The sequence below is a fragment of the Lampetra fluviatilis genome, chromosome 4 (genome assembly GCF_964198595.1).
Source record: "Lampetra fluviatilis chromosome 4, kcLamFluv1.1, whole genome shotgun sequence".
Classification (NCBI taxonomy): domain Eukaryota; kingdom Metazoa; phylum Chordata; class Hyperoartia; order Petromyzontiformes; family Petromyzontidae; genus Lampetra; species Lampetra fluviatilis.
In genome coordinates, this window is record NC_136278.1 from 27,469,935 (window position 1) to 27,493,994 (window position 24,060).

Here is a 24,060-nt window from a genome sequence, read left to right on the forward strand (position 1 = left end):
TGACCAGCGTGGTGAAGTATGGTCAAATTAACCCTGTGATCCTCATAGCGTGGGAATGCACGAATCCAGAAGTGGATTGACAACGGACATTAAATGAACAATACATTGGCTTTACAAATTAGATGTCATTGTTGTTGTGCCCAGGCCGAAGAGCCCAAAGCCCTCAGTGGCCAGCAACATACAGCACCTTTGAAGGAGTAATGTATATGAGTTAACATTTCTTGAAAATGAGCAAGGTTATACTACTGGTAGGAACCCACTGGTTCCACCAGCCCACAGGGGATTATTGTGTCCGTCCGTCGTGCATCCAAAAATGGGAGGGGTGGGGCTGGGTGGAGAGGGGAGGGGCTGGGTGGGGTGGATGGGGAGGGGCTGGGTGGGGAGGGTGGGGCTGGGTGGGGGGTGGGAGGGGTGGGGCTGGGTGGGGAGGGGCTGGTCACCCCGTGGTGCCCTTATAAAACTCAACGTTTAAGCTACTCACGCCGGCTTGTGCCCGCCCTCATAGTCGGGCATATTTGCGGAATACACCACGCCGCCGTTGACCCTGGCAATTGACCGAGCAACCCAACGTTCCTACCAGCTCCCTCAGCATGAATGTGCTATGGGGGCCCCGCGGTAGCAAGATGTGAACTCCCTCGCCTGGTATGCAGGAGGTCGTGGGTTCTACCCTGACGCCTGCTGAATATTTAAATGTTGCATGTTTTCCCCGTGGTCGCGTGGATTTCTCCGGGCCCTGTAAACATACGTTTAGACGGATACTCGAAACAAATATTTGGCTGCTATACATTTCCACATTTTGGTTTTGGTTTTTAGCCATATTTGTTTGTTGTAGTACAGAGTTAGACTGATAACTTTAATCTAAATTGTCTTATGGTTGTTATTGTTTGACTTGCATCCCACTTGGATTGTTGCACACAGCATTGATATACGGTGCTTTTTCTGGAAGACTTTGCTGTTTTTTTCCTGGATTTTTCTGTTTGCGCGTAGTCACTTTAAAATGTTTCTTGTTCATGTTTTTTTGTTTGTTGCAGTTGCACCCGCCGCATGTCTCAAAGGGATATACAAAATAAATGAAATGGAACTGAAACATGATACACCACTTCATTGGACTATCATTTGTGGCAAGGTCCGTATTAAAACTCAGTGGGCCTTACCCTGGCAAACTAAAAAATAAAAGTGAAATAGCAATTGCTGTAGTTTAATAGTAACTTGGGAAAACAGAGACCAGGGGAGGGAATTGAAAAGCCGAGCGCTGCGAAGAAATGAGCAGAACAGAGAAAGTGTTTTGGCCTGCGAGACAACGTTGGAACGGCACGTGAGCAGACGAAACTGTCTGGCAGACCGAGACCTCAACAAGGGGCAAGGGAGTCACGGATGACATCCATGGGCACAGTTACCACGGTGGTAGGGGTGTGGGAGAGTGATAAGAAAGATACAAACGGACGATATTCTACACAACACACTGTAATTAAGAAGTAAATTGCTGCCAAGATGTGCAGTGGATTTCAGGATCAGCTCACAAGAGGGGATCGCGCTGATGTTGTTACCACGACCCTCAGATGACCATGGAACCCTACATTTAATAAAAAAGCTCGAATTGCAATCTCAAGTTACACGTTCTTTGATTACAAAAGAGCGCTTACGTCATTTTGTGTTTTATTTTAACAAATATGAGTTTTTTTGTTTTAGGATAACTTCAGGTGATATAGTTACATATTAAAAAAATAAATAATGAAAATAAATATTATAAATAATAAAATAAATCATGAACATCATTTGCTGCCTTTTATCGATCCATTGCTGATGAAGGCCTCCCACACACCATGTCAGTCATGGGGGATGTTTGACCATATTTCACCACGCTGGTCAGCACTGCTTGGCTCACCACTCTCACTCACCACAATCACTCACCACTGTCACTCACCACTGTCACTCACCACTGTCACTCACCACTCACCACTGTCACTCACCACTGTCACTCACCACTGTCACTCACCACTATCACTCACCACTGTCACTCACCACTGTCACTCACCACTGTCACTCACCACTACCACTCACCACTACCACTCACCACTACCACTCACCACTACCACTCACCACTGTCACTCACCACTCCCACTCACCACTACCACTCACCACTACCACTCACCACTGTCACTCACCACTGTCACTCACCACTACCACTCACCACTATCACTCACCACTCACCACTACCACTCACCACTGTCACTCACCACTCACCACTATCACTCACCACTATCACTCACCACTGTCACTCACCACTGTCACTCACCACTACCACTCACCACTACCACTCACCACTATCACTCACCACTACCACTCACCACTGTCACTCACCACTGTCACTCACCACTACCACTCACCACTACCACTCACCACTATCACTCACCACTGTCACTCACCACTGTCACTCACCACTATCACTCACCACTATCACTCACCACTACCACTCACCACTACCACTCACCACTACCACTCACCACTGTCACTCACCACTGTCACTCACCACTGTCACTCACCACTATCACTCACCACTACCACTCACCACTACCACTCACCACTACCACTCACCACTGTCACTCACCACTGTCACTCACCACTGTCACTCACCACTGTCACTCACCACTCCCACTCACCACTGTCACTCACCACTATCACTCACCACTGTCACTCACCACTGTCACTCACCACTGTCATTCACCACTGTCACTCACCACTCCCACTCACCACTGTCACTCACCACTATCACTCACCACTGTCACTCACCACTCCCACTCACCACTATCACTCACCACTGTCACTCACCACTACCACTCACCACTGTCACTCACCACTCCCACTCACCACTATCACTCACCACTACCACTCACCACTATCACTCACCACTACCACTCACCACTACCACTCACCACTATCACTCACCACTACCACTCACCACTATCACTCACCACTGTCACTCACCACTCCCACTCACCACTATCACTCACCACTGTCACTCACCACTGTCACTCACCACTGTCACTCACCACTCCCACTCACCACTGTCACTCACCACTATCACTCACCACTGTCACTCACCACTGTCACTCACCACTGTCATTCACCACTGTCACTCACCACTGTCACTCACCACTCCCACTCACCACTGTCACTCACCACTCCCACTCACCACTATCACTCACCACTGTCACTCACCACTGTCACTCACCACTGTCACTCACCACTCCCACTCACCACTGTCACTCACCACTATCACTCACCACTGTCACTCACCACTGTCACTCACCACTGTCACTCACCACTGTCACTCACCACTCCCACTCACCACTGTCACTCACCACTATCACTCACCACTGTCACTCACCACTGTCACTCACCACTGTCATTCACCACTGTCACTCACCACTGTCACTCACCACTGTCACTCACCACTACCACTCACCACTGTCACTCACCACTGTCACTCACCACTACCACTCACCACTGTCACTCACCACTGTCACTCACCACTGTCACTCACCACTACCACTCACCACTGTCACTCACCACTGTCACTCACCACTGTCACTCACCACTGTCACTCACCACTACCACTCACCACTGTCACTCACCACTACCACTCACCACTACCACTCACCACTATCACTCACCACTACCACTCACCACTGTCACTCACCACTGTCACTCACCACTGTCACTCACCACTGTCACTCACCACTACCACTCACCACTACCACTCACCACTACCACTCACCACTGTCACTCACCACTGTCACTCACCACTATCACTCACCACTGTCACTCACCACTACCACTCACCACTACCACTCACCACTACCACTCACCACTGTCACTCACCACTGTCACTCACCACTGTCACTCACCACTACCACTCACCACTGTCACTCACCACTACCACTCACCACTACCACTCACCACTACCACTCACCACTACCACTCACCACTGTCACTCACCACTGTCACTCACCACTATCACTCACCACTGTCACTCACCACTACCACTCACCACTGTCACTCACCACTACCACTCACCTGCTCTAACGGCTCAGACACCACACCACCACCCATTGTTTACTCGAGTTGACAGGGGTTTCTCTAACTTTCTATGCACAACAATTTTCAAACATTCAAATCATTCTTTATTTGCCGAGTATCTTAGCTCGAGTCTCAGATGAACACGTGCGTGTCAAATCACACACCAAAGCAGGTGTTAATGTCATCCGTAAAATCATTCATTGTGACGATAACATTGGCCTAGAATTGAAGCTTACGTGACTGCAGAAATTACTCTGCTCATTGGTTCTTTCGATAAAATCACGCATGGTATCTTTCGGTAAAGCCACGTGTGTTATCATGATATCATGATAACATTGGCATTCACACTCAAGAGCTACGCGTGGCTATGACGAGTCTAAATGAAAGACTCAGACGGAGATAATTGAGTAATGGTAATAAAGACTACAGTGTGCGCTGAGAGATGATTGCACATGGTAATTGACTACAGATATATTTAAACACATTCCTGCGGAGGGAGCTGGTAGGAACGTTGGGTTGCTCGGTCAATGGACAGAGTCAACGGCGGCGTGGTGTATTCCGCAAATATGGCCGACTGTGAGGGCGGGCACAAGCCGGCGTGAGTAGGTTAAACGTTGAGTTTTATAAGGGCACCACGGGGTGACCAGCCCCTCCCAACCCAGCCCCACCGCTCGCACCCCCCACCCAGCCCCACCCTCCCCACCCAGCCCCTCCCCACCTTCCCCACCCAGGCCCTCCGCACCATCCCCTCTCCACCCAGCCCCACCCTCCCCACCCAGCCCCTCCCTGCACGACGGACGGACGGACACAATAATCCCCTGTGGGCTGGTGTAACCAGGAGGTTCCTACCAGTATTATATTTTCTGAGGTCGCTGATTGCCAGACCTGATATTATTGTGGCGGAGGGGCGGGGGGGATTGTGCTCCCTTCACACAAACGTTCGACCGAGCTAAGAGAATGACTCAATGAAACCCAGACTAAGACTTGACTACATTTCATATATTGCCCCTGACTACACCTGAGATTATGAGTCATATTTTATATTGCGCTAACTTAACACTGATCAACGCTGATGCATTTTTAGCATCAACCATTGAGGGTTTTATTGCACTCCATGCCTTGTTTTGTTCACGGCATAATGTGTAACTGTTTTTATTAATGTAGTTTTTAAATTTAAATTTAAAAATCTCATGAATAGTCACGGAGCACGCCAGGTGATTATATAAATAGTAAACATTTATTCAATTTCTCCACGTAAATAATATTAGTCTTCAATCTATCAGCCGATGCGCTTTGCAGAACAATGTTTATTCAAATTTAAGGTGTACATCTTTGTATGAGGTTTGGCAATGTCTATAATTTTAAGCAAAATTTTTTTCTGCGCTGTATCCAGCATTGAAACATATATGGCAGTAACAATTTTATCTCCAGTTTTTTCCCCCCCATTATCTTTTCCTTAAGTTCTGTATTCAGCTGAGTGAGCATGGCCTTTCTCGAACATATATACCTTGAACAGATGGTAATTTGTAAAGCGGTAACTCATTTGTCAAAGCCAACTCGAAATGAATCGGGGGGGGGGGGGGAACAGTACAATCGTTAAGAGAGCATTCTCCATTACATTCAGGAATTGAATGTTTTATATTGTGTCTGAAGAAAATAATGTGACTCGAAGTGGATTAATTTGCACGCAAAAACCCCAGCACAAATGTGCCATTTATTTATGCAATAATTGTAACTTTCATCCAGACAAGAAACTGTTTGCCTGATATTCCATAATTACATGACATATAGCTGTTGTAAAATGAACACCAACGAGCCAAAGTGCGGTACATTTTGCTCAGATATTCAACTGAAACATAACATTCTAAACAGTGCGATATCACATAGGTTTGGTTTCTGTTCACGTATTGAGCTTTGTGTTGTCTGTGCTGATGTCTCATTGCATCTGGAAAACAAACTGCTCACGATTTCAAAGCTATCCCTCTTGCAACTTAATTCAATCATACTGGGAAAGAAAAGAGAAACAAATAATTACACCCATTTCAAATCCAACTAATGGATGGTCTCCAAATGTTACGTTGGTCATGAATTGTTGTTATTTTTCCATACTTCACCAGGCTGGTCATTGTGGGTTCTGTCGCTTGCCACTGATGGTAGCCGTGGCCCGGGAGATCAGATCCTCGGGTTTTATCGCACAGCGCACTAACCACTGTGCTATTGCTCTAAGAAGAAAAGCAAACTGCGTGGTCAAAAAAAAAAATCTCCATTCGATTTGGGAACTTTTCACGACTATAATAAATTAAGTTTTCGAGAAAATGTTGGAGATAATTTTTATTATTATTTTATCAAAAAATTTGTCCAAAGATGCTCACATTTTTAATTTGCCGGTTTGATTTGTGTTCTGCTGTGTTGAATCCTGTAAAAACACTCTAATAACAACAGAAATGCACAAGGCTCATGGGCAATAGAGTGCAGAGCGTCCTCGATGTGCAGTGCATTAGTACATTTTAATAAGCACAACAAACCTAAAATAAGTTAAAGAGGCTAAATATGTGTATATATATACACACGGTACAATATTCCATACAACGTAACGCAACGCACGGTATACCATACAGCCTTTATGCCAATGCCTTTGCCGTCCATAATAGAGGTTGTTTTGGGCGGTTAGATCGCGTAAATATATACACGCGTCGTTAAACCCGCCACCATTTACGCAATTTAACCCAAAAAAAAAACACCTGCATTATAGATGATATTAGTCGCGGAAGCCAACGTGTTAAACGTTCTAGATTTGAAGCTTTCGTGACTGCAAGGATTCATACTTTTAGGTTTTTTCGGTAAAGTCACGTAGGTAAATAATTAAATAAACATTTACGCATTTTTATAATTATAGAAATACAATAATTAATCACGACGTTTCGGAGGCAACACAAGTCTCCGTCATCAGGTGGGACCGTTACAGCTGAATTTATTGTATCAAGTGTCAGCCAACACCGGTTACAACAACAAGTGCACCTATGGTTCTCTTTTAGCCCCCCCCCCCCAACACGTTCCATTCACTGGCTACCACATTCAGATAAGCTCCTCCACCCCTCCCCCTTAACTTGTATTTAAGAGCTTGTCTCTTGGAATTTTGCCTCACTTGATACAGTAAATTTTAGCTGTGACGGTCCCACCTGATGACGGAGACTTGTGTTGCCTCCGAAACGTCGTGGTTTATTATTATTTTTGAAATTATTTATATTATTTATTATATTTTTTACCTACGTGACTTTACCGAAAAAACCTAAGAGTATGTGTTAAACCTTCGTCGTGAAAAACGTATCCAGATGGAATGCATTGCCTTGGCCGCAGAGCGAGCGACTGGCATTGAGAAGGTTGCTAGCTAAAATCCTGGTTGCGTGGTTTACTCAGCCGATCATCGTTATCGGGGTCAATCCAATGGTTATCGCTTCGTGGAGGAAGCCAACATTGATTCTCCAATCGGTATAGACTCGCGCCAGCCGGAGGAATGCGAAATCTCCATCGGTTAGCTCATTGCTGTGAACGGGAGATGAGCATTGCGTCAATGATCATTGAGCATGTAATCGCGAATGCATTTAAAACTCTAAACCCCACGGTTATTTATACCATGAACGTACACAAATGTTTTCATCTCTAATGACAAAATATAATGAATCCAGAGCTCGATGAAAGGCCTCCCCCACACTGCGCAAGTCGTGTGGGGGTTATTTGACCATACTTCATCACGCTGGTCGGTGCGGGTTGGTGAAGGTGGGGAACATAGATATGGAAAATAGTACCGTACAACAGTGGATTTTTTTTGTTGCACTGCCCTCTGCTGCCCACAACATACACCATGAAGGGTGGATAAAGTAGATGCACGACTTGCACTACAGCTTGGACAGTCACGACGATTTGCACTACATTCTATCTACATTAAACTAAACATCATGCCGAACACTTCCCTGCATGAATAGTATGGCAATGCCGTGTTTCCAATGTCCTGATCCATATCAGGTAAAATTACGAAGATGATTTATTTGGTTATATCCACAACTCTCAACGTTTCTACTCCTGCATTCCGTGAGCAACGTTGTTTCAGTACGTTAATGAATTATTTTCATACAAAATAACACGGTAGACTGGAAGAATTGACATTGTTGTATGGTATGCAATGTGTGCAAGGCTCTATTTTATTTATAAATACACATTAAATTAAATATAGCATGTACTTTGGAAAATGTTAAATGAATATGAAGAATTACATGTAACATCAGGATAACAAGGTTACAATAAAAATATAATAATTATCACCATCAATAGCCATGATCCACTGCTGGATCAATGCCATTATTGTTACAACACAGTCTGTGATTTTGATTTCAAGTTTTCGTGACTGCAGGGATTCATATTCTTGGTTCTTTCGGTAAAGTCACGGAGAAGGGAAAAAATAAAATAAAATAAATAATAAACAATAAATATTCTCACGACGTTTCGACTGCAACACAAGCAATCATCACAGTCTGTGATGTAACAATAATGGCAGTAATACGAATAATATTAATTGTATTATTAGTGAAACAATAACAACTGGCTATTGCCTTGTTGCGGCGTGATTTAGGTTAAGGCGTGGGATATGGATCGGCTGCTTGAAGCAAGCGAAAGCGATACGCAGAGTGCTGACTGCAATAGGGCAAAGCAATCTGTGGATAAATGACATTGTCCGAGGAGTAATTAAACATTGTCTGTGTGGCAATGAGCAAGCGAGCGAGCGAGCCTTCCGGAGGTCGAGTGAAAATTGGTGTGAGGGTCATGGGGAAAAAAATGTTTGAGAAGCAGCCACCGCTACGGCTTTGACAGAAGACAGCCTTAAGAACCCAGCGGATTCCATGGTGAGCCCGGGGCATGTAGCCACGGGACGCTGTCAGTTTTTCAGTTCCCAAATATTACTCAGGGAGCTGAAACACAAATTCAATTGTGCAAGTGCATGGGGGCTAGTTACCGATATCAAATCGGTTAAAGTTTATTGGCAGAGGCAATGTTGTGCATCGGGAGACGCAGTTTTGTCGTAATGAGCACGTTTGCACCGCAAACCGAGCAACTCGAGTTCGTTCCCATTCAAGGCTAACATCAGCGGCAAGTAATTGAACTATTTCTGGGCCTCCAATAGGTTGACCCAGACTCAAATGAGTGACCGGGCGTGTTGTGTAAACATCAGCATTGGGGGAGACGAAGGCAGTCGGGGTGGAGGGGGTTAATGCTGTCCACATCACCCCCCCCCCATCCTCTTTTGTGCCGTGCTGGCCTTGAGTGCTCAGTCCTTGTAGGACTACACGGGATGATGTTTTGGGTCTCCTTGAGTGTCAATGCAGGCGTGGGGATATCTGTGGGTCCGGTTTAAATGTCAAATTGCGTGATGCCCCGGTTTGAATCACACGGAACATCGACATTGTTTGGGAGAAGAATACAAACGCGGAATGCATTTTGCATACAAGACAATGCTATAGAAAACTCGACAACATGAATCAATGTATATAAACGGATACCAACGTATCACTAAGTGCCAAATGTACACATCTTTTTAAAGGATCAAACATTATAATTGGCTTGTGGGAATTGTGCATGGAAATGTGCTTTCCTTAATTGACCTAACATACGAGTAGTAATGTACTAATTCTAGATTTGAAGCTTTCGTGACTGCAAGGATTCATACTCTCAGTTCTTTCGGTAAAGTCACGTAGGTAAAAAATGAAAGTCTATTATTAATTTTAATTTCATTTTTTACCTACGTGACTTTACCGAAAGAACTATAAGAGTAGTGATGTACTGGTTGTAATCACGGGCCCCTGAAAACTGAAGCTGCTGGTGCTGGCAAGGTGGGTGACTTCATCAGCACGTGTCGTGCAGCACTGGTCCTTGTGACACTTGGACCCTCGTCTCTATATCTGCCTGTGGTGTTCGGGAGTACATTTAACTTGGACTTTGACCATTCATGAATATCTCCCCTTTATATTCATATTCTTAGGTTTTTTTCGGTAAAGTCACGTAGGTAAAAACATTAAAAAAGTAAAATAAAATAAAAATCACGACGTTTCGGAGGCAACACAAGCTTCCGTCTTCAGGTGGTACCGTCACAGCCACGACAGCTGTATCAAGTAAATGAGAGATTGCAGGAGCTACCACTCCGTTTATATAATGGTTGGAGAAGGTGGTGGGGCAAGGGCCGCATACTTTTTGATTAATATGGTAAGGTGAGGCTTAAGACTAAGAATAGACTGCATAACAAAGGCCGAGCCTTTGTTATTAATAAAAGTAATAATAGAAATAAAATAATAAATCACGACGTTTCGGAGGCAACACAAGCTTCCGTCTTCAGTCACAGCACAACCATTACAGTTTTACCATGTTTAGTGGTGGTCTCCTTGTCCCAGGTCGCGTCACAAACCGGCCTTTGTTATGGAGAGGTGCGGTTTGTAACGCGACCTGGGACAAGGAGACCACCACTAAACATGGTAAAACTGTAATGGTTGTGCTGTGACTGAAGACGGAAGCTTGTGTTGCCTCCGAAACGTCGTGATTTATTATTTTATTTCTATTATTACTTTTATTAATTTTAATTTTATTTTTTACCTACGTGACTTTACCGAAAAAACCGAATAGTATCTTACAACAGTTTCCTCACCGCCGCCCGCCCCATCATCGCATATCAGTAGAGCTGGGACAATTAGTCGATCAAGTTGACGAATCCACTTAAAGTGTGCAGCTGACTTCTTTATTCTGCCCAATTGCTGGTGCTCCATTCAAAATAGCAGCAACTCCAACTTCCTGCCTCCCGAAGGCTGGAAACCCCCAAGAATCCACGCCAGGCGTGACGTACCTGATGATGCTGATATGCGTCACCAAGCCCCGCCCCCATCATCACCTCTTGTCCAGCTACACGTGTGATGATCGAAGTAAAACTTTTTTTCAACAAATTTTTACGTTATCTCTTTAGTCTGGGAACTAACCGTAATCGATTACCTCTATCATTATATAACCTTGATCTTTATATGTTTTGTGTTCTCTGCTCTACCAAGGCTTTTGTTGGTCCAGGAATGTCCATTTAGTAGTCAATGACTCCCGCATTCTCCGTAATGTGTACATTGAATATTCTGTGTATTGAACATAAACTTTAAACGGATGGCGTATATCACATAGCATGAGGATGACCTTAAACGTATTTTGATCCCATCGCAGATTCATCCATCATAGGCAGGTGTAATTAATTACCGTTCTATGGAATATGCATTATGAAATGTGAAATTAAATTACTTGATGCTTTGAAACAAATGATGTGCTGTCTTTTGGGGAGTGATGTGGGGGCGGGGGGGGGGGAACTAATGTGATGCACATTGGATTTTTAGGTACTCCGTGAAATTTGAAGTGTGAAGTATTTTTGGCACTCATTTGTTTGCATCTATTATTCATGTACTTCTGTTCAGCATTGATCCGACAAGCATCATCTATAGAGTGGTTTTAAATGACATTTCAAGGAACATTTTTGACTCGGATAACCAATGACTTGATGGATTATTCACGTGAATACCAGTTCTCTTTGCTGTATTTTGCATTCACAAAGACAAACAACACATCACGGAACTTTTAAGATATTTCCATTACTTGTATGCCACGTAATAGACGAACAGAACATATTTACTAAGACATTTTCGTGGCAGATTTTAAAGGAAATCCATGTTGTGCTTGCGCGGATTAAATCTCGTCGAGATTATGCCTGCAAATTACAACACAACATTGCATTCTGTCTCGTGAAGCAGATTGGCTCCAGTGGATCAAGCTTTGCTAATTTCTTCTCAAAACCCAAAAAGGAGAGCCATTTAAAGAGTCGTCTTTTAAACGTCGTAACAAAAAAAAATTACTGCTTAAATAGCATTGCTATAACAACCAATATTAACGCGTGTCTAAATTAAGAAAGTTGCTTAACAAGCTGTTAGCTATGCGACATTAATGCTATAATGTTTACATTTCCAAGATGTATGTGCGCTGTCTATCGAGATTAATGGCTTTTCACTCGGAGCTACTCACCCTGAAACAGTAAACAATATTATTCCTAGCAAGCAGCACAAATTAAACATTAAAACCGCGCAACGTAAATGACAAACAGTTGGAGAAAATGCAAAAGAGGTGAAGGCGAGGCCCTGCAATTTCTTGCTCATGCCCCTGCTGGCGGTTGGGCCTCACTAGAGGGAGCTCTGGAGAGCCCCTTCTCAAGGGCATTTGGCCTACTCTTCCACACTGGCCAGACAGCTTGGAAGAGGTGGCAGTACATACACTTCTCCCCCCACCACATGCAAGTCTGCCAATCTGACGAAGTGTGGTGTACACATTTATACTGCTGAGTGGAGAGATGTGGGCGGGGTGGGGGGCATTAAAAAAACAATAACTTTAGCATGATTTCAACTGTCAGAGCAGGATATCAATACTCTAGAATCTAAAGTTAGAAAATATATGATGATTGATTAAATATTTGTCTTGTCTACAATGTAATTTTTGCAAAATAAAACGTTGCTTAAAGTTAACATAATGGAAAATTAGCAGTTGTTAACTGCTGTGTTATTTTTCGATTTAAAGCTTTCGTGACTGCAGGGATTCATCTTCTTGGTTCTTTCGGTAAAGTCACGTAGAAGGGAAGTAATAAAATAATAAAAATAAAACATAATAAAATAATTCTCACGACGTTTCGGCCACAACGCAAGCAGCCGTCTTCAGGTCTGTCAAGTAGACAGAGTCTGTCAGAGTCAAGTAGACAGACTCTGACAGACTCTGTCTACTTGACAGACGTGTTCTCCACCTGAAGACGGCTGCTTGCGTTGTGGCCGAAACGTCGTGAGAATTATTTTATTATGTTTTATTTTTATTATTTTATTACTTCCCTTCTACGTGACTTTACCGAAAGAACCAAGAAGATGCTGTGTTATTGTTTTTACAGAGACTGCATTACAGGCATTAATGAGAGCAAACTTGTTTTCTCTGATGTGTTGCCACATCGGCAATTTTCAACAAACTCTTACATCCTTGAAAGGCAAGTTGTTGGGTTTATTGCTGCGTTCACCAAAGTCGAATCGATATTCGTTCACTCCTTTTCTCCAGTGGTACATACCCGGCGATTATAAAGCAGGAATAAGGAACACGGGCAAAGTGCCAACTGGCAGGGCACCAGTACGACTTGATGAACACTCCATGAGTAACCCGGAGAGTTAATAAGGGGCCGTCCATAAATGACGTCACGCACCTAGGTGGGGGGGGGGGGGTCCGACATTTGTGACGATGTGTGACGAGGGGGGGGGAGTTGAGAAATGTGACTTCACATCAAAATGCGCAACTTTAAATAAATATAAAATTTTTATAACACCACTAATTGTTATAGCAACACTCCTTCAAAATCAGAATGCAGCGCCACATTAAATACGCACTACAATGACAATAGTTTAAAGCGATTTGAAGCATGTTTTATTTTCGAAATTGAAATATGGTTTTGCGGGGGGGGGGGGGGGCAGAGCTTTGTGACGTCATATTTGTGGGGGGTCTGACTTTTTGTGACGCCGTGTGACGAGGGGGGAGGGGGTCAAAAATCGTCCAAAATCGCGTGACGTCATTTATGGACGGCCCCTAAGGGATTTGGTGTCGGAGAAGGTACCGTGGCAACTATGAGGTCACGTGACCTCTGGCTTTGACTCATCCTCAGAGATTGTGCTGCTCTCTCGCCATGTTAAAACTTCATGATATTTCCAAAAGTATTATTTCTAATTTTAAAGCGGTCATTTCAATCCCACCTTTGGTATCATACGCGCTAGTTAGCTTAAGTCTGCCAAGTATAATATACTTTGCAACCTCGTGTTGATTTTATTGTGCATATGTTTGGTGAGACATTTTTAATGAATATTTCTACGTCACCATCATCAGCCATGATTAATACACTGTTGGAGGGAGGCTTCTCCAAGCCATCGGCATCGCTCACCGTTCTCCGATGTTGCAATATTCATACGCGTGTTAATGAATATTGAAAACTTGCATTGAAATGCGACAGTTTTATCGCTTTCTACTTACAAACCAGGCATGATTTACATCATCATATACCAATATATTTTTTTATTCCCCTCCTGAAAAATACAAAAACAATCCATAGCGTAGCCTTCATTAATACCCATGTTTGGTGCATAAAAATCTAATCTAATCCAAGCCTCCATTTGTCGCATTGCCACTATAATGGGCCGTGTACGAGCCTGCATCCTTGTAAGCGGTACCAGGTCACATTGTACCATCTCCATACCCAATGTGAATTTTTTTTATGGATTTTATTTTGGCTTACCCCCAAAATTAGATTGCACTTTTGCTGCTGATGTCATGACAATGAGACCAAGACATTTCCTCATAATAAACGTTTTTGGGTTAGATCGCGTTATTTCTAAATGTGTCGTAACCCTCCACCACCCGACACGGCCAATCAGCAAAAAAAGTGTCACGTTGACAAAAGACAAATAGTTCACTACTTTAGCCCACCGGTGTGTTGAAGAGTGAAACCACATTTCCTTTTGGAGCTCTCTCAACCAGCATTGAACCTCCCCGGAAGGTGAAATCCCTTTAATTGACTACCTCACTCTCACTAGCGGGGGTACACGTTTCATAGCCAAATAAAGTGGAAAAAAAAATTTCATGTAGTTTTTTTCTTTTTATTTTATTGACGGCTGAGCTGAAACCATCAACTCACTGCATCTAAACCCCTGGTTTAATCTGAGGTGGTCGTCAGGATTTGCCGAGGACCAATCAGATCGGGGCTCTGTGATCACTGGACCGCCCCGCCAGTGCTCACGATTGCTGGCTATTCATAATGTTCCTGGTGCAGGGCATGACCAGAGGATGTGGCACTGCTGCTTAGACACTCAACCATTTCTCCCCGGCTCAAAGCTGGCGTCACCCACACGCCTCGGAGCTCTTACGATGTGACTCCCCCCGCAACGCGGCAATTTCCAATCTGTGACTTGGATGCGGCGGGTCAAGAGGGCAATCTGGAGGAGTGATGGTTGCCCGGCCATAACAGTATGCAGCCCTCATCCTTCTCATCTGTCCCTACTCGCCCTGCCAGTAAAGGCAGCACCATCGGAGGCACAGAGGCCCACTCAAGTGAATATAACAGCCGTCTTGTCCGCAAGCCTGAATCGGTCAGGACGAGTTGCACGCGGCGAGTCTCTGTGCCCCTGGAAACTGACGAGCACGTGGTCTCCACGTGCCCACTTTGCCATGCGTATCCTTCAAGGTGAATGGCACGTGGGGTGTTCGGTGTGAACCTATGCTGCCGTGCAATCGATCCGAGAAGAGGGGTGTGTTGGGGGTGTGAGGCAGGCGACGTCGGTGCAGCCAATGTGCTTTTTGTTTTTCTCTCCCCCACGTCACCATCACCACACCACAATGACGTCACGCACCTGGGGGGGGGATCAGACATTTGTGACGATGTGTGAAGAGGGGGGGGGGTGAGAAATGTGACGTCACATCAAAATGCGCAACTTTAAATGAATATAGACAACACGTTCTACTTAATTAAATCGACTTTTAATAAATGTTTTCTCCAACAACATCAGAGTTCAGCGGCACATTAAATACGCACTACAATTACAATAGTTTATAGCGATTTGAAGCATGTTTTTTTTGGGGGGGGGGGTAGAGTTTTGTGACGTCATACTTGAGGGGGGGTCTCACTTTTTGTGACGCCGTGTGACAATGGGGGGGGGGGGGGTCAAAAATCGTCCAAAATCGCGTGACGTCATATATGGACGGCCCCTAAGGCAGTGATTGAGGTTAAGGTGCAAGCCTCACAATCGCTTACCTATTCCATTGCTGGGCAGAAGAGCCTAAACGAGAGGAATCTCTCGTCGACTCTTCCATGATGGCCAGATGTCTTGGAAAGGGTACGCGCCCCCACACTTCCCCCCACTAATACACATGGACGTGCCGAGCGACTCGCTGTGGTGGACCAATCTGCGGTATACTGCCGGGCAGACAGAGGTAGGGATTTTTAGGAAAGTGGACCTGGTCTCCCGGTGTCTGTAAACGACGATGAGCATCGCAGACTGCAGCGGAGACGCATGTGGGTGGCCAGAGTCGGATTATCCTAGCAGCACAAGTAGCTACATGTGTAGTAGCTACAGGCCCCACACTTTCAAGGGCCCTGCGCTAAATGCTTTCAAGCTATCAATTCCGGTTCAGTGATTCTGCACTTGCTCTATTGCTGTAGTACTATACTGCCTAACTTTTATGAACGAATGGCTGTTTAAGGTTAGCGATTTGTCGTTTTTTTCTGGCTGTATAGCAAATTAAAAAATACACTTTACTATGCAAGTAAAAAATGCGTAGTGTCATATGTCTCGCTCGAGGCTTGTGTGTGCGTGCGGGTGACCTGCGTCGCACACACACTCAGTCGGAGACGAGGTCGTCGCAGGAGGCACCGTCATCCCCTTTTATTGTTGTTGAGTTCACACCACCACTCGGGCTCCGCCCCAGCCGCGCCTCCCTTCTCGAACCCTCTAGAGGGTTCCAGGTGCTTCCCCGCGAGGTCTACCGTGACCCTTGCCCCAGTTTCTCCGCCCTGCCGGCACACACACCAGTGTATATGCTCAACGGCGTGAGCACTAAGTGCCCACCTGCAGTTGCAGCTGCTGTACAACAGTCAGCGCTATGTCACTACAAATGTGTGTTTTAATATTTATGTGTTTTTTTTTATTGAGGGCCCCTTTATAACATATGCTACAGGCCCCGCACTAGCTTAATCCGGCACTCTGGAGGGCACACCTCTATGAGCAGTGAGCATGATAAGCCACTTGGTTGAGCTATCATTTGTGGCTTGGTCGCTTCTGAAAAAGAAGCTAATAGCTCAGTGGGCCCTGCCTGGGAGGATACAAAAAATTGTTGAGTTTTATTTTTACGTATATTTTAAGTGATGTGTTTACCTTTACTATATGTTGCACTGCTATCGAGTTTTTGTATCGTTTGTTGGACATCTATGAAAAAGAGATGAATGAATATTCTGATTCTGAATGAACCATTTTGGCATCCTCTTTATTTCGGCCATGTTCGCTGTGCCCAGCGTCTGCTCGTTCCGCTGACCTGCGTGCCGTGTGTTTCCGAGCAGACGAAGCGAGGAAAGTTGCTCAAATATGATCTCAGCATTCCTATTTTTTTCCCCCTGATTTACTGTGAGGTTACCATGCTGGACAACTCAATTGCTTCATAGACCGTTTTATAAACCGCGTTTGACCTTACATATCTCGGTGATTAACAAAAAATATTGAAAATCAATTAAAGTAATCATTAAATCCATTGATGTCGGTGAATAAATAAATGGGCAAACCACGAAATACATGCCTAATATTGTGCACATAGTGTTGCTTTGCATCGAGGCAACTGGTTACCCATTAGCTAGGAATTCCATGCCATGCATCTTAATGCGGGAACATCAAAGGAAGTCATGTTACCTTCGAGGCAGGACACGAATCCATCTGTAGCCAGTGTAGTAGCTGCCAATTCGCATAAACCAGGGCATTGCTGCCCGAGAGAAAACCACTTGTATTTAAATCCCGTTATCTGCGAAGCTTTCATGAAGGTGGCAGAACTCATCGATGTCCATGCTTGACACACAAAGTGCTTTTACTTTTCTGAGCCATCGCAAGAGCGAGAAGATACTGCACTGCTTCAGCCCCCCCCCCACCTCCCCACCACCCCACCCCCTGCCAAAGTGGATGCCAATTGATATTTGGTTTTTACCCTTCTATCTGGCAACAAAACTGACACCTTTTTTACAAGGAGTCATGTTTTCATAGAGACTAGGCTCTAAGGAAAGCTGTCTCGGGTGTGGACCAATCAACATCAAGGACAGTGCATACAGAGCTATGTTTTTTTGTTTGCATTATGACTGCAGGTATTGTGGTCTATGCAAACATGACTCCTTGTAAAAAAAGGTGTCAGTTTAGTTGCCAGATAGAAGGGTAAAAAACCAATTATCATATGTTTTACTGGCAAATGAGGTTCCAATGGTGTGGATGCCAATTGGTAAGTGAACCAGAACATTGGAATGGCCAGTTCCTGGCACAGCCTGCTGCACCTTGGCGATGTTCGTCTCCTGGCACACAGGGGATGTTTAGAGGGAGCCAACTCACCGCAGCAGATGTTTGAGGTGAGCTTAACCGTGCGGTAAGAGTCTGGACCCGATTCTCGTGTTGCTAAATGATCCATTTCGTCTGACTTTGGACGAACATTGTCCAAGGCCTCCAGCAACGGGGTGAACAAGCCCAAGTGTGTGTGTGTGGGGATCTGGACGCGTTATCCACTTCTCATTTAATTGCACTTGCTGCATTGAAAAAATAAAACGCATTTTGGTTAAAAAAAAAAACTCTGTCAACAACACCAACAAAGTACCAATCATGCAATAACTTATCTGATCAAAATCAACGAGAGGGCATTCTTTAGCTGTGGCCGGTGGGGTTGATTGATGACGCATGCTGATTTTGTATTCAAATTGAAATTGATTTCAAAACAAAAGAAAAGGCGAGTGATAGGCGTGGCATTGTGCGGGAGGTCCTGTTTTACTTTCCAATTAGGTTGACAAACAGTGTGGGTAAAAAAAAGCGAGAGATCACCTCCGTTGGCGTTGTTGTTTTGACAACCGTTCACAATTACGTCAGGACAAATAAAGCACTCGCCCTCGTTGCCGGCACTCTGATAGTCATTGAGGTCAGGTGGATTCCTCAGGGTTTCAAAAACCAAGATTGAAATTAGTCTACCGTTTTGTCATGAGCACCTGCACGTCCCCGAACAGCTTGAGGTAAACATTTGTTGATAATTAGTGGCTTAATGGCCCACTGATTTTATAAGTGTAACGGTTCAACTCCCTAAATTGTGCTGCCTTGTTGGAGTGAATGTGCGAATCTTGAATGTTTTAACTAAATATATGTAATCTTGGACGAAATGTGTTAAGTTTGATACCTTGACTGGCTGGAAAACGTGCCAGTACGCTGGTTTGAGGGGGAAACATTTTCTGCTATTGTTATGTTGTAGGCGTCCCAAGTAATATTCAAAAACAGATTTCCTGCATCGTTTTTCAAAGTGTAGCCTTCATGGGGAATGGGGGTTTCAAAGTGAGACCCACTGCCACGTACAATCGAAGCCCTGGCATCACATCTTCTGGAAATCTAAGCTAGTGAGAGGAATGCGGTAACAGATAGGATGTCCTCACAAGAAACGGAAACCGTTGAAAAACAATGACGCCACTGCGTTGAAATGCCACCCATTATCAGTGATATTGGTACGGTATCCGTTTCATATAATTGCTATGGTTGTGCTTTGCGGGGCAGTGGATGTTCAAATCTGGAATATTAAATGAAGATGGGTCAGTGCTGGGTTGTCCTCTAGATATATGGTTGAGTAATTTTGAAGGCTGTTGAATATTCATTGCTCCTAACAGAAACTTGTTTCTCAGTGTGTGTCAGAGCCACAGCTCTAATTGTGAATTGAATGAATGTTCGTCAACTATAATCCAGAATTAAAGTCCATACAAATCTTAATTTCATGGCAGCTGTTCAAAATTATGTCCTATTGTGCTAAACTTTATTTCTTGTTGACACTTGCAATTCCATATTTCTTAAGGCATAATCATTGCTGCAGGTAAATAGCTAAGACTGAAAACTCCCTCGCTCCGTTTGCAAGAGTGAATCATTGTTTACATGGCCTGTAGTCAAAATCTCTCTTATTAAAATAGCCACAGCAGATTTACAAAACATATTTATCCTTGTTAAAATGCCGTTTCGCAGAATTGATTAATCTCAACGAGCTTTCTAAATGAAATAGCGTATTTCAATTGGCTGGCATCTGTTTACTATCTATAATTAAAGCATAAGTTATCAACTTTTGTCAATATGCTGCAGGTTTCAGGCCTCCTGATTCCATGAAAATGTTCTTTACCATACTTCATCAGCATGGTTGGCTATGTATGGTGCGAAAGAAGGTCAACGTACATACATACGTGACAATGGGCAGTGCGGGTGAGTGCAGAGGAAATGGCCAGGAGTAGTTTGAATATCACTCACCACTGACTGACATTAGTCATGGCTGGAATTCAAACTTAGGTCACCGGATTGAGAGTGCTATGTGATCACTGCATCCCCATCTAGTTAAAGGACATTAAATTGATGGACTGAATATCTGTATCCACAGTAAACTATTAAGTTATCCAATTACAGATTTTGCTTCAAAATGTTTAATTGCAGCTAGGATTTTCACAGTCAATATTAATCTCCTCATAACTTTGGAACATTGTTTTCCAATGACACTAAATCGTCCATTTAGCATCATTGATTGATGGCACTGGACATATTCATAGCTATATTGTACAACCTCCATCAAGGACGAGGCTGATGACTGCCTTCCCTATCATACCATAATTTCCTGTACCTATTAGCCAAGACCTGCCCAATTGTTTTCAGATTTACATCCACCGTGAGCCATGTCCCATAAAGTTGTTGTTGTTGGAGGTTTTTTGTCATTTTGGATTCCCAATGCAATTATTTTGGCTTAAAGGCCTTGCCTCAGGCAGGATTATGGGGAGAGTTTAATGTATAACGTCTCCAAGCAATATTCTTATCAGGCCATTAAATTGTCCTTTCCTAAATAAAACCCTCAGCGCTCTGACACCATCGTAACGTTTTACCCTTCGTAACACACAATATGCAATCAGCACAAAACATTTGATCAATCAAAATCTCAAGCTATCAATATTTCTTCCATATATCATGTCTGTGTATAGCAAAGCAGGCAGTTATTTTTTTTGCTACAAGCCAAGCCAATGAGTTCTAGATTTGAAGCTTTCGTGACTGCAAGGCTTCATATTCTTAGGTTTTTTCGGTAAAGTCACGTAGGTAAAAAATTTAAATTAATAAAGGTTAAATAAAAATAAAATAAAAATCACGACGGAAGCTTGTGTTGCCTCCGAAACGACGTGATTTTCATTTTATTTTACTTTTATTAATTTTATTTTTTTACCTACGTGACTTTACCGAAAAAACCTAAGAATATGAAGCATATGAGTGTTGAGGTGGCAAATTCCATTGGGCGATCGATCCACAATTCCCATTTGCACTGCAGGACCATCGATACCGCCTGCATGTGCATCTGCTTATAAACAACTGGAGTAATCAATAATGCCGTGACAAGGAAGCATACCAAAACATATTAATGCATTTTCCTGCTTTGCTTTGTAATAATATTGATTGTATAAAATATAAGAAAAATGCATTGTCGAGTAAATGAATGAACTATTTGAATAACACGTGCAGATATTATAGAACGATAATATATTTGTTTTATGCTATAATGGCTTTGAATAATGTTGCGTAATGTTAATATGTAACCATCTTGATATTTTTTTCAAGCTTAATCTGACTGCAAACACAAAACGCTTGTGTTACTAAATAGCAGGTAAACTCTGTAGGATTAATTCCTACAATTCCAAAGTGGACGATTTTTTTGAAGGAATCACGACTTTTCTATTGACTGGCATACTATAACATTAATGCAATAGCATGGGATTCTATTGCGATTCTACTGTGAATATGGTTCAGCTGTTCTTTGGCTACGGTGAGCTTAGCGAAGCATTACCAATTGCAGCGAAACAGCGTGACGATTCTGATTTATTCCAGATGACCGTGCTTGCCATTGAAATGTACTCCTGATGGCTAGTCCTGAGAATGGGTCCAGATCGACCCTGATTCTGGCATTCAGGTAGGGGGGAGGGCAATTGGGGGACTGTCGCGATTGAACCTCAATTCCAGGCTTGGAATAAATTGCCCAGCTCACATGTCAGTTTTCATTTTCCATTTTCCATCATCTTTTCAGTCCGATTATGTAAATGTGCATTCGTTAATGTAACAAAAATAAAGTACTTTTTTTTTTAATTTTCTTTAAAATAGTATGATTGGGGACGGTGCTACGATTTAGATCGTGGTTGAAAAACAATCCTTAATTCACTTTGGGATATCTGACTACAATTACGTGGCACAGTTGCAATACAACTAGTGCGTGTCTGAGAGAGAAATACAATATATCGTCTACATTAAAGAAGTGCTCTTATTTCAAGACGGCTTTGCTGGATGATTATGACTGTTGGAATGAGCATCACATCAATCTAAGTATTTGTCAGAGTGAGAGATAAATTAGACCCAAGTACCTGTATATGAATAAAGGGCAGACAGTAGAAACATCCCACTGCCAGGCGTAATGTATTGAATGTCAAGATAGACCACGAAGAACATTTTGAAAAACAATGTATTCACTTCGTGTTCATTTAGCTCATACTCAATTATGGAAAATGTCCTCGGTATTCGGTGTGAGGCGACCAAGGCCTTGATTCATTTGGCTATTTCAGGGGGTAGGGGTGTTGAGGGGGAATGCATTTTGTAACTCACGTGCCACCAAACCAATTCCGCACAAACATGAACTCAATTCCACTGCTTCTAGCACAATTTTCTAAAGACTAAACTGTGGGTTAGGGTAAGGGCAGAGCCGGGGGTAGCAGAAAGTTTTCAACATTGTGCAGAAACGCGTTGATCATGATTTTGTGGAGAGCGTCTGCTCTATGGGTGTGGGAGATGCACGTACGTATGTAAGTTGAACTTCTTTCGCACCGTACGTAGCCAACCGCACCAATCGGAGGTGGACACAATCAAGGGGGCTGCACGCAATCGGCACGGTGAATCGGGCCAAATCACTTTAGCCTAAATAAGCATAACATGAATCTGGCCGCAAGTGTTTTTGTTAATCATTAGAAAAGTACCAAATCAAAGATTGTCCATTTTCATCCATTCGCGCGAAATGTTTTAGGCTCCTAGTTCTGAAAAAAGGAATCACGAAACAGTTGTTAGCCATTTATTATATTTTTAAAAAAGTATTTCCAATGAATCATTTGTTTTGGTTTATGCTGCTGGGAGCACATCACAACACTCTGTGAACGCTGCGAGACCAATAACCACGCGATGCTTTGTGAAATTCAGAGGTAAATACAGCCAGTCGTCGTGGTGGCCTAGAGTGCGATGAGTGCAGCAGGAGGCACCGCGATCATCACATTTGCACCATTTCAGTTTGAGGCTCTGCCTGTAAAAAAAACAATCAATGACTCAAACGGTAGGAGTCGAGCATTATTTTTCCGCATCCTATTTACATTCATGGTGCAGCCGCGACATGTTTTTCTGGTGCCACTGCTGGTTGAAGGAGCTCTTATTCGAGGAAGCTCTAGGGAGCTCCACGAGAGGGCATTTTGGACGACACCACACACAACCCTCGGATTGAGAAACTGTCGTTTGCCCATTTATACTGCTGGCTAAACAAGAGGCAGGAGGATTTAATCAATTTTCAACATTGTTTCACCTATATTCGTGGTTCTTTCGGTAAAGTCACGTAGAAGGGAAATAATAAAATAATATAAATATAAAACAATAAAAATTCTCACGACGTTTCGACTGCAACACAAGCAATCATCATCAGGTGTGAAATCCACACAAAAAAACGAGTGTGCTAACCATTTCACCATGGCAGCATGCATATTACATGAAATGACAGGTCAATAAAAGAAAATAACCAGTTTGACAAAGTGTACATTTTACATTGGCATTGATAAACACCTGCGTTTAAAATACTGCATCGCAGATTCACATAAGCAATAAATGTACTCTTTCATGCTTCATATTTTACTCCACTATGGCATCTTGATTTGAATAGTTCACATTGTCAGCACACTGCAAAATGAAGGAGGCTGCTTCAGCTCATCCATGAATAATATACAGAACAAAAAAAACAGTCGATTGTAGTTTTTCATTCAAAACGTCATATATTTTGTATTAAAGATGTGTTCCCTCTCTCGTCAAATATTTACGCGAAGTT